General features: G+C 35.5%; 1 protein-coding gene across 2 annotated transcripts in view; it reads right to left on the reverse strand.

Moving 5' to 3' along the window:
• The window catches only part of CngA (Cyclic nucleotide-gated ion channel subunit A), a 1,115,443-nt gene that overhangs the window by 1,048,585 nt on the left and 53,694 nt on the right, over positions 1–13,164 (reverse strand). Inside the window, exon 1 of one of the 2 annotated variants that reach the window (XM_069828039.1) lies at positions 10,927–11,277. The exons of the other annotated variant lie outside the window; for it this stretch is intronic. The gene's annotated coding sequence lies outside the window, so the exon portion shown is untranslated. Of the gene's footprint in view, positions 1–10,926; positions 11,278–13,164 lie in introns of those variants that run through there. 2 annotated transcript variants of the gene reach the window in all.

Raw genomic sequence — 13,164 nt, forward strand, 5'->3', positions numbered from 1 at the left:
TATATTCATTCAATTTATTATCTATACATTGTATGAAATGAGAAAAGCTTAGTTAAGATAAATTTACCTAGTGCACTAATAGCAAAATACCCCATTTCCTTAGAATGGTTCAAATGTTCAATCATGTATTATGTGTAGTACACAATTAGTACACAGTACTGTATACGCATTTATTTACTTACACTGCAAATGGGTAAATACCCGGTGGCACTGATAACTAATTACACTCAACAATTGGCAATTAATAATAAATACTAACAATAATTAGTAGTAGTAGTAGTAGTAGTAGTAGTAGTAGTAGTAGTAGTAATAATAATAATAATAATAATAATAATAATAATAATAATAATAATGAGCATCCGATATTAAATGAAGCACGATCACTTAAAATAACATTTAAAGTAAATATATTTTGTATCTTAACCCTAAGTTCGAACTAAAACCCACGAATGTGATATGTTCATACCTGCACAAGTACCTTTCAGCACTACACTCATTTCGCTGTCAACTCACTCACTGTACTGGAACTACGACACATTTCACTGATTCTATCCTGATTTCACTAACACTTCAAAAACATTTCGCTGTTCAAATACTCTGCACTACCACTATAAACTATAAAACTTCACTGACACAAATACACTTCACATACACAACACACTTCATACTTCATTGACAACACTTCAAATAACAAAACATCATTTACACCATTTAAGTAATTTGTATAATATACTACGTCTCTCAGTAAAGACCTTAAGCATATTTTTAAATACATTTTTGGTTATTGGTCAAGCCTTTAGTAAGTCTGCAGGTAAAGCATCCCTGATAGTACGACTGAGAAAAGAAAACTTTCCAGTGTCCGTCCTCTGTCTCCTTTCCCTCAATTTATATGAGTGGTCGTTCCTTGAAGAGTAATTTGACGGCTGCAACCTATTTTTTATTTCTCTCCTCGCAGGTTCACCTCTGTTCCAGGCAGGCTCACCTCTGTACATTGTATTCTTTGAAAACTTTACTTATGATATTCTTACTCAATAACTTTAAGTGAGTAAGGAAATTAGTTTCTAAAACTGCCGTAACAATGTTAAAGTCGACATTTTTTCACGTAAAGCCCAAAGTATTCGGGACCCCAAATTATGAACTCTCCTGAAATTCACTTAAATAAAATGAAACTAAATAAAAACACTTTTGCGTGGTGGCATGTGAGCGCTTTTAGAGCTGTAATAGGATTAAAACATCCGGAGCGATGTGCCATTTTATGACACAGAAAAAATAAACAACTTTGTTTATAATACCTAGCCAGCTGCATTACACTCGCAAACGATTCTTAGGAACGTGAAATTACCAAAGTTAAGAAGTGTTTGACGATTAGTTCACAATATAGCTTAAACACAAAATACTACTGCAAAAGTGCACAGTGTCCAGTTGTTTTTTTTTTAAGTAGGTTATTTTACGACGCTTTATCAACAGCTTAGGTTATTTAGCGTCTGAATGAGATGAAGGTGATAATGCCGGTGAAATGAGTCCGGGGTCCAGCACCGAAAGTTACCCAGCATGTCCAGTTGTATTTGTGAAGTTTTCAACAGGTTATTAATTAACAACTCTCTTTCGGTTGCCAGGTTATCTAGTGTCGATCCAAATTGTGATAGCGAGATGGTATTTAACGAGAGGAGTCCGAGGATTCACCATGGAATTAACTAACATTCGCGTTACAGTTGGAAAAACCATTGACAAAAATACCAATCAGATAATCAGCACAAGCAGGATTTGAAATGACGTCAGAAAGCAATCTCGGATCAGGAGGCAAATGCGCGAACACCTGGGCCCTATTCCACAAAATACGGTATAGTGTGTCCCAAAAGTCATGGAGGGGTTTGAGAGGATATATTTTTTGAACGGATAGAGGTGGAAATGTAATATTGGTGCCAGTTGGAAATAAAACCCTCAAAGTTTTTCATCTCAGATTGAAGCACTGACGGAAACAAAAGACAGTAACAATCGAACGAATGCAATAATTTTCATTGTTACAATTAATTATATAAGATGGATAAGAAGTCAAGATTCTGCAAGAACTGGAAGGGATGAAGTAACATAAGTGACACCGATTACAGGTACAGTACGTCAGTGGGAAGAAGTAAGGGACAGAAAAGTTATAACTTAAGAGGTTGGTGCATGAGTGACAAAACATAGGAAAGTGATAAAGTGAAAACAGTATGCATGAGTGTCAAAACTTAGGAAAATGATAAAGTGAAAACAGTATGCATGAGTGTCAAAACTTAGGAAAATGATAAAGTGAAAACAGTATACATGAGTGTCAAAACTTAGGAAAATGATAAAGTGAAAACAGTAGGCCTATGCATGAGTGTCAAAACTTAGGAAAATGATAAAGTGAAAACAGTATGCATGAGTGTCAAAACTTAGGAAAATGATAAAGTGAAAACAGTATGCATGAGTGTCAAAACTTAGGAAAGTGAAAATGGTGATGGTGATAGAAAAGACGGTAAGGCAAGGGAATAATAGTAAAAAATATAAGATACAAGTAATAACCGGGGAGTGATAATAAATAAGTAATAATAATCCGTAGCGCTACAGCCCGTGAAGGGCCTAGACCAACCAGCCGGCTACTGGCCTCACGCCCACATGCCGAAGCAGAGGTGGACGATCATCCAACCAGAATGGAGGTATCGTGTGGTTAGCACGATGATCCCTCCAGCCGTTATAGCTGGTATTCGCAACCGGATTTCGCTATGTATCGTAGCTCCCCAAGTGCATCACGATGCTGGGTAGGCACCGGTCCCATACACTGGCCGAAATTTCATGAGAAAATTTCTTCCCCCATGAGGACTCGAACCAGCGCGCATTCCGTAACGCGAGTCCTAGGTAGGATACCTTAGACCACGACGCCACGGCACGGGACTGATAATTAAGTAGTGATACAAATATAATAACGAAAGTGGGAATGGAAAGGTAATGAAACTGTAGAAACTACTTCGTCTGAAAATATACTGATTAGATTAATGGGAGTAAGTGCTCAGTGAACGTTAGTGATTCAAGTGAATAAGTAAGTTGACAACTAAGGAAGAGTTCAACTAATGTAAACAATGTTGGGAACAAGTAATAAGAGGTTGAGAGAAATGATTGTTTGGTTAAATGAGATTAGTATGAATAAGATAGATAACTGGGAAAGGGAGGGGTAAGTACAAAAAGAAGGGAGGGAAACAGAGGTGAGAAAAGTGCTAGAAAATTGATCAGGGTCATTTATACGTATGTAATAGCCGAATGTTTACAAAAGCGTAAGCAGAATATAGGGAGTGATGGCAGAAATGTGAAGGGTCATCACGACCGATGTAAGCTGGTGGAATAAATACCATACCATATCATATCATATCATATATATCATAACATATATCATATATCATATCGTATCATATATCATATCATATCATATATATCATATCACATCACATCGTATCGTATCATATCATATATCATATCACATCGCATCGTATCGTATCGTATCATATCATATCATATATATCACATCACATCACATCGTATCGTATCATATCATATATCATATCACATCGCATCGTATCATATCGTATCATATCATATCATATCATATCATATCATATCATATCATATCATATCATATCATATCATATCATATCATATCATATCATATCATATCATATCATATCATATATCATATCATACCATATCATATCATATCATATATCATATCATATCATATCACATCATATCATATCACATCATATATATATATCATATCATATATCATATCGTATCATATATCATATCATATATATCATAACATATCATATATCATATCGTATCATATATCATATCATATCATATACATCATATCATATCATATATATCATATCACATCACATCGTATCGTATCATATCATACATCATATCATATCACATCGTATCATATCATATCATATCATATCATATCATATCATATCCTATCATATCATATCATATCATATATCATATCATATCATATATCATATCACATCATATCATATCATATCATATATCATATCATATCATATCATATCATATCATATATATATATATATCATAACATATCATATCATATATCATATCATATCATATATATCATATCATATCATATATATCATATCACATCACATCGTATCGTATCATATCATATATCATATCATATCACATCGCATCGTATCGTATCGTATCATATCATATCATATCATATCATATCATATCATATCATATCATAACATATCATATCATATACCATATATCATATCCTATCATAAATCATATCGTATCATATCATGTATCATATCATATCATATCATATCATATCATATCATATATAAGATGGATGTCCAGAGAAAGTGCAATATGTTTTGTGGCCGGAAAATTTGAATCTATGAGTCGTGTACGACGTGAATTTCGTCGTGTGTTTAACGAAGAACCATCACACGAGAATAACATTCGTCGTTGGGATGGACAGTTAAAAGAGACTGGAAGTCTATTGGAGAAAAAGCGTACTGAAAGACCTTCAACAAGATGATGGAACGGTAGACGCCATCCAAAGAGCATTTATTCAGAGTCTAAAGAAATCAGTTTGTTAAATGTGCCCGACAATTAGGACTTCCCATATTATACGATCACTAAGTCAGGCGGACTGTGCAATGATTCAAGGTTCTCTCTGTTTAGATGCTGAACGTATATTTTTTACTTCTTGATTTTCTACACCTCCACCGTCCTGGACGCTCTGTTTCTGGTTCATGTTTCCTTTACCTCGCAATGTAAGGCAATATCGTGCTGTTGGAGGGAGCCTTAATTCTTTCCTGGAGTCTCTTCAAGCTATCGCTATGTGTACATCCCTACCTGAAGAAAGATTTTATACCCTTCTCTACGATCCAAGACTCCATGATATCACATGGTATTTTCCGACAACACAAAACAGAAAGAAACAAGATTCGACACTTCGTATACTGCATAAAATGTTAATTTACATGCCCACATGCATCAACGTCAGTTAGTGTAACCACCGGTTAAATTGCCACCTAATCCCTGGTTAAGCATTTTTACGGTGAAATACCTTTTCAAAATGGACTATTAAAATTGTAAACCACAATCTCATATAAATTTTGTGAATTTTGAATATAAAATAACTTTGTGTCATATATCCCCAACGGTGCTGGACCCCGGACTCATTTCGCCGGCATTATCACCTTCACTTCATTCAGACGCTAAATAACCTGAGATGTTGATAAAGCGTCGTAAAATAACCTACTAAAAAAATATATATCCCCAAGGAGTGTATCGCATATCTCCACAATACATACAGGAAAAATTGATTATTTTTTGTGTGTTCAAAAAAGTTTTTAAATTGTGTATTTGTTAATGTTATCAATATCTCTGTGCAACTAACAAGGAGAGGACACGCTCTATATATCACCGAATTAAATCACATTTTATGACATGAAAGTACAAGAGGTACTGTTTAAAGTCATACCTGGTATGGGTGGCCAATGACCCCTCGTTTTGAAAATATTGGCTATTGTTTGTGACATACTCCCGTTAGGTGCTCAATAAGGAAGCATTAGCCCATGTGGATGGATGCTGAGTTGTTATCCAGGCAACCTGAGTTCGAATCTTAACTCGTCCTATATATATTTTTTCTTTTAATAATGATTAATATTGTGATCACAGTTACCTATGTACATACCTATATCACATTTCTCAATGTATTGAATGCTTCATCATGTTTTAAACAAATTACTAATTAACTAACATTGTATTGTAAAGGATAAACAATGGAATACTGCTCACGTAGGAAGGTAAGATGTGTCACTGGTGTCTGTTCTATTTCTGTAGCAGCTATTCCATTTTATTTTGAACCCGATTCATTATGATGTCATAAAAACGCACAAACATACATATTTCCTGCACCATGCACAGCAAATGAAAGAAGGTTGTCCACAGTCACACACACTTTTGCGCACTTCTGCTGCGAAACAGATATCCTTCACATTCACAAACACTTCTCGTTCGTTTATTAATTTTGATGCATACCACGCATATTTCAACATGGCTTTGAATATAGGAACTGACAACTGAAAGTGAATTAAAATAATAATAATAATAATAATAATAATAATAATAATAATAATAATAATAATAATAATAATAATGATAATAATAATAATAATAATAATAATATCAAGCTTTAAAAAATGAGAAGGCATTAGGATTCGAACTCGGGTTGCCTGGATGACAACTCAGCATCCAACCACATGAGCTACACCCTTACATAGTCTAATGCTTCCCTATTAGGCACCTAACGGTAATATGTCATAAACAATAGCCAATATTTCCAAAACGAGGGGCCATTGGCCACACATACCAGGCATGACTTTAAACAGTACGTCTTGTACTTTCATGTCACAAAATCTGATTTAATTCGGTGATATACAGAGCGTGTCCTCTCCTCGTAAGTAGTTTAAGGAAAGCTATAGGAAGCATATTTAAGGCCGCAATATTAATTTTTCATCCCTGTGCATCAAACATGCCCACTCTCCTCTTCAGCACAGCATGTCGCAAGATCATTTGTTCATTTACTACAATGCAATGACACCTTTTATTTAATTTATTTATTTTATTGGGTTATTTTACGACGCTGTATCAACATCTAGGTTATTTAGCGTCTGAATGAAATGAAGGTGATAATGCCGGTGAAATGAGTCCGGGGTCCAACACCGAAAGTTACCCAGCCTTTGCTCATATTGGGTTGAGGGAAAACCCCGGAAAAAACCTCAACCAGGTAACTTGCCCCGACCGGGATTCGAACCCGGGCCACCTGGTTTCGCGGCCAGACGCGCTGACCTTTTATTTAATCCTATGTAATATTTAACATACTGTAGTTATATTTACGTTAACGTGAGGTGGATCTTCAATCCATAAACCTAGTAGTGTTTAGTATTTACTTCGTTAGGATTATAACTTCAGTAAATCTTTAGTAGTCGCTTCACTGAACGCAGCATTTAAATTAAGTTTCACACCCCGTCTTGATGAAGTCTAATCCCGCCACGTCACCGAGTTCAAACTTGTCGAAGCTCCTGGCCCGTCTACAAGTGGTTTCCGAAAACTAAGCTAACACTTCTTTTCATCTCCGGAGAACGAATAATAACAAAAAGTTAGATTAACGTGAATCTTCAGTAGATCTTCGTTTAATCCCCAAATCTTTTAGTGCACTTACACAAAGATATCATTTTATTAATACCAATACTGAAGAAGTTAGTGCCTAAACCTGCTAGCCACCCTCGTTCCGCTTCATGAAACTTATCAATGAGGAGTTATAGGTACAAGGGACCTACATCTCTATAAGCCCTTTATAGGTGTAATTGATTTTCTTTTTCCCCATAATGTTGCCATCTTGCCAAATTTTGTTTCAATTAGACATGAGAAAACAAGGCTCCTGGCTCGGCTCCCAGCTCTCCTCCCTGCCTAAGCAAAAGCTCGAGCCGAGCCGAGCCGAGCCGAACCGAACCGAGTCGAGCCGAGCTCTCTTCAGCGGGCCGGCTCTTCTCGAGCTCTATGTTCAGCAGATTGCTTTATGGCAGGCATTATCCTTGAGAGTAACTTCCGATACACTGACTAACCTAGCCTGGCAATGAAACAAAGAAACATAAATTACAACCTTTAAATGCACGGAGAATATTTATCTTTATTTATGCAAAAAAAAAAAAGTTGCTTTACAAATAGAAATCATATATACGCTTATATTTATTTCTTTTCTTAAATCTAGCTTTTTAATGAAAATCACTAAATAAAATAATCTGGTAAAATATTTATGTACAGTAGTCAAATCCTTCCAGTATGACAAACATCTGAAAGAAAATAAATTACTTTCCACAGAATAACGCACTGAAAGTTTCATTCTCCTAAAAGAAACTTAATTGAACACATTTTTGGAAATGTCTTAAACTTAAAATTTCATTCAATAAATAATATTTGTCACGTTCCCAAGGGCAACGAAAATTCAAAATGTTGTAACAAAATGTTTACTATACAAATCTGGCTTTCAGGTAGTAGCTCCCTGTAAAGCAGGTTTGAATAATTTCAAGGAAAAATTGTTCCGGGGCCGGGTATCGATCCCGGGACCCTTCGCTTAGCGCGCGAACGCTCTTCCGACTGAGCTACCCCAGGAATCTACTACCTGAAAGCCAGATTTCTATAATACATTCGTTACTGGAGGTACGTTAACAGAAAGCCACAATTTAAGTCACACAAGTATTTGTGTGCACTCATAGTTGAGTTCTGGCGTCTTGTCAGCTCATTTGAGTCGTGTGGATACAAAGGAAAAATTGTGACGGTGTCATGTATAGTTCCTGGGGTAGCTCAGTCGGAAGAGCGTTCGCGCGCTAAGCGAAGGGTCCCGGGAACGATACCCGGCCCCGGAATATTTTTCCTTGAAATTATTCAAAATGTTGACTCTCTTACTAAATGTAAATAAAAGCTTGCTACAACCTTAATTATAATTACTGCAAAGAATTATTTCATTATATCTGTAGCAATGAATAACATAACCTTGCTAATGCAGGAACCACATGGTCGATTACTAAGGAATAGAAAGATTACTGTGAAGGAAAATATCATTCACATTACCAGGGTGCAAATTTGAACGTCTTCTCGTTGACTACAAACCCTGCTATATTCAAAACGCGTTCGCTGGGTGCGCTTGTAGAATTTTCTTAGCCACACGTGCTAGGTTGGGAAATGCCGTTTCGTGAGTCTTGAACGACGTATCCAAATTCGCGGCTACCGAACGGTAAACATTAATGTCTCTGTCGATTATGGAGGACGTTTGTATACTTTTATTAGAAGAATTTAGATGTCAAACATGAACAGCAATTGAGAGTCATGCAAAGCAGGTAGAGCTGTGAGCTTACGAGTTAAACACCGGCCCGTAGGCTACTGTAAACTCGTGATCCTAGTTCCCCCTGGTGGTGAAATGAAGAACTGGCTCTTATATTGCCGGTTGCCTAGGTCAAACAAAGCTCGAGCCGTTCTCATCTCTAGTTTCAATATCTCTAATACAGCGATCTTGGCAATCGATTGCTTATCTGCATATTATGATACACAACGACACAAACTTTGTAAAGAATACGCCAGTCGTTAAGAGTCTTTCTTTAAATCATGCGGCTGCACACAAAACAAGTGACATTCATCTTAACCGTGAACATTTTCAAAATTTAGTCTTATCAAAGAATGACATTTTCTCCACATGACGGGGTTGCAGTATGTTCCTTATATTCTGGGTCTTATGAACTATTGTATATGACAGTGATTCAAAGCAAGCGCATTTTTCTGACCTTGACGTCGTACGCGGGCAGCAAGTGCTAAGTATGGAAAGAGGAAGGGTTGTGTATATGAATAAGCAGCCTGTTGGATTAAGAAAACAGTGGTGCACAAACTTCAAACGGAACGTGAAATTTTACATCGTTATTTTTATATGGCTTCTTTCTGTTTAATATTAATTATATTGTCTGTAAAACAAAAGCACTAACACTGATTTCTTAATATTGCACTTGTGTTTTAAATCTTAATATCATAATAGATAGTTAAGAAGGAATATTGACTTAAATTCCATAGTAGTATAATATTATACTGTATTAAGTGGATGAAACACATCATTCATAAAGAAAGTGATATTCCAAAGAAAGAGATTGAGTATGACATGATAAGTTGGAATTTATATTGATGGTATCTTTAGCCTTACAAAAGTAATCAATAAACTAATCAAAACAATATTACAGTACAAAGCAAAGTTACCTAGGTACTGTATGTGTTTTAAGCGTAACTAATATTACATAACAAAACTCTTATCGCATTATATTTCTAAGGTGATACAGTATTTGTGAGCAACTTCCTATCATCAGAATATTAAATTATTTTCTCGAAATCTGCTGTAGCTATAGAGCTGACATTTTTACAACACATGGGCACGTATCTTTTGCTTATGATGTAACAGTAGTTGCTTTGTTAATTCACTTCCTTACAAACAATTTCCATGCGAACATTTTCAAAATTTTCGATACGCTATCTTCAGTAATACGTATTTACGGTATATTAGATTTATGAAAACATTCTGTAAGGTTACTAAATAAATAGATCTATATCTGAAAATTTCATTTTTCTATGAAAAATAGTTGAGAAAATATTTCTTTCGAATAAAAAAATTAAACTTATGAAACATGAGCATTAAAATTAAAACTTACATTCTTATAATACAGTACACCTATACTTCTCAGACAAATATAAAAATTAACATGACTACAGTTTTAATAAGTTCTCTTCCCTTTATCTATTGAATCAGTGCTGTATATAGCTCGACCAAGTGGCATATACTACCTCTTTCTTTCTTTTTTTTTACTAGGTTATTTTACGACGCTGTATCAACATCTCAGGTTATTTAGCGTCTGAATGATATGAAAGTGATAATGACGGTGAAATGAGCCCGGGGTCCAGCACCGAAAGTTACCCAGCATTTGCTCATATTGGGTTGAGGGGAAAACCCCGGAAAAAACCTCAACCAGGTAAATTGCCCCGACCGGGAATCGAACCCGGGCCACCTGGTTTCGCGGCCAGACATGCTAGCCGTTACTCCACAGGTGTGGACACTACCTCTTTCATCTGTCTCTTTCCTTTCCGCTGTAAAGCGCTCAGGCTCTCCTGAGCTCTAAAGTGCGCTTGCTCCTATGGGCATCAATTAACATGACTGGTGTATGATGTTTAAAAAATTGTTTAAGCATACAAATATCATACTTGTAAGGGTTCTACCGGCTAGATTCATGAAACAAACTGCTCTCAAAAGAACAATGACAAAAATTAATTCGTACTGACCTTGCTGCAGAGGCTGAAGACGTCGAACTTGCGATACTTTAAGTAAGTGCATTTCTTGATACTAATTTGGAGTCAGTTGTTCGAATCCGCATTTGTCAATTGAAGGCCACACTCGACGCACCGCACTCACGCACATACCAAGTAATTCACTTCGCACTTCTTGAGCTGTGGGCTCGTTTATTCTCTAAATCACACAGTTTCGTCACACATCACATTAGGTTCTGCTTTCACAACACGTACACGAGTCACAACAAACACGGAATAGTTCCCGGGTTAATCTTTGAAAGTCTGCACGCTTCTGTAGCACGAGGCCTTAATGAACTTGACTGAAGGCTCACAATGTTATTGGAGACGGGTAAACAGCTCACACAGCAACCAACACATAGTGCAGATCTGTGTTCTTCTGCAACATTGACAAACGACGCGCAAAAACGTTACGGAGCTAGCTACTTCATTAATAAAATTAATTACCACCCTCCCCAAAGTGAAGATTTCTAACTTCCGAATACGAATTACAAAGAGGCCATTTACAAATTAAAAAAACTTTCCAATGATTTGAATACGGTAACGTTTAGAAAAAGAAAACTAAGATAAAGTATTTATTGTAATTAATATAATAAATCAATATTTTCATACTAAAAATTGTAATAGGAAACTGTACCATTTTAACTACCATTTTATTTGCAGATGACTAGGGATGTGATGTATCTTACACCAGTGATGTCAAAGAAAGCGCATTTTTCTGACCTTGACGTAGTGTGCATGCATCAAGCGCTTAGTATGGACGAAGGAATAACCAGCCTGTTGGATTAAGAAAACAGTGGTGCACAAACTTCAAACGGAACGTGAAATTGTATGTCGTTATTTTTGTATGGCTTCTTTTTATTTTATACTAGCTGTACCCGTGCGCTCCGCTGCACTTGTTAGAAATAAATATAAAGTAATTACATAGTAAAATAGGACATCTGGTCCAGGGAACATTCGTGTTTGATAGAAGGATAAATCGTTTAATATGTCACTTAATTTAAATTGTATTTAAATAATTAAAATGCGATAATTTTGGTCCAGAGACCACTCATTTAGTTCAATGATAATTCCTTTAACATATTTCTTAATTGTTATTACATGCAAATAATTAAAATATGATCATTTGGTTCAGAGAATATCCGTTTTTGGTGCAATTTGGTCCCATCAAAATTTTACTTGGAATGAAACGTATCGGAAATCATTTTTAAAGAAACTTTTGTTATGCAACATTTTTCACAAAAATTAATAATAAGGGAGATATTTCGATTTATATAATTCAAGCCCCCTTATAACCCCCCTTTTAAATAAAATATCTTGAATGCCATATAGCCTAAAATCTAAGTTATAACGAACTTAATTTATCTCTCAATTTTCATATAAATCGGTTCAGCCATTATCGCGTGAAAAGGTAACAGACATCCAGACAGATAGACAGACAGAGAGACAGACAGACATACAACAAAAATTTCAGAAAAGCGATCTTCGGTTTCAGGATGGTTAATTATACATGTTAACACCAATTATTTTTGGAAAATCGAAAATTACCAGAAAAATTTTGGCTACAGATTTATTATTAGTATAGATTATCTATATTGTCTATAAAACAAAAGTACTAACACCAATTTTTTTAATATTGCAGTTGTGTTTTAAACGTTAATAACATAATAAAGAGTCAAGAAGGAATATTCACATAAATTCTATAGCAATACTACATACTGTACTAAGTGAATGAAACACATCATTCATAAAGGAAGTGATATCCCCCCCCCCAAAAAAAAGAGATTGAGTATGATATTATAAGTTGGAATTGGTATTGATGGTATCTTTATCCTTATAAAAGTAATCAATGAACTAATCAAAACAATATTACAGTACAAAGCAAAGTTACCTAGGTACTGTATATGTTTTAAGTGTAACTAATATTCCATAACAAAACTCTTATCGCATTATGCTTTTAAGGTGATATTGGTGCTCAACATCCTATCATCAGAATATTTAATTATCTTCTCGAAATCTATATATTATTTTAATGTACCGAAGTACATATGATATTTCCATGCAGATATTCTGCGTCATCATACGATGAAAGAGTAATGGAACGGAGAAAAATTCTCTCCGGCGCCGGGATTTGAACCCGGGTTTTCAACTCTACGTGCTGACGTTTTATCCACTAAGCCACACCGGATTTCACCCCGGCGTCTCCGTTCCATT

Source organism: Periplaneta americana, chromosome 6, assembly GCF_040183065.1.
Source record: "Periplaneta americana isolate PAMFEO1 chromosome 6, P.americana_PAMFEO1_priV1, whole genome shotgun sequence".
Lineage (NCBI taxonomy): Eukaryota > Metazoa > Arthropoda > Insecta > Blattodea > Blattidae > Periplaneta > Periplaneta americana.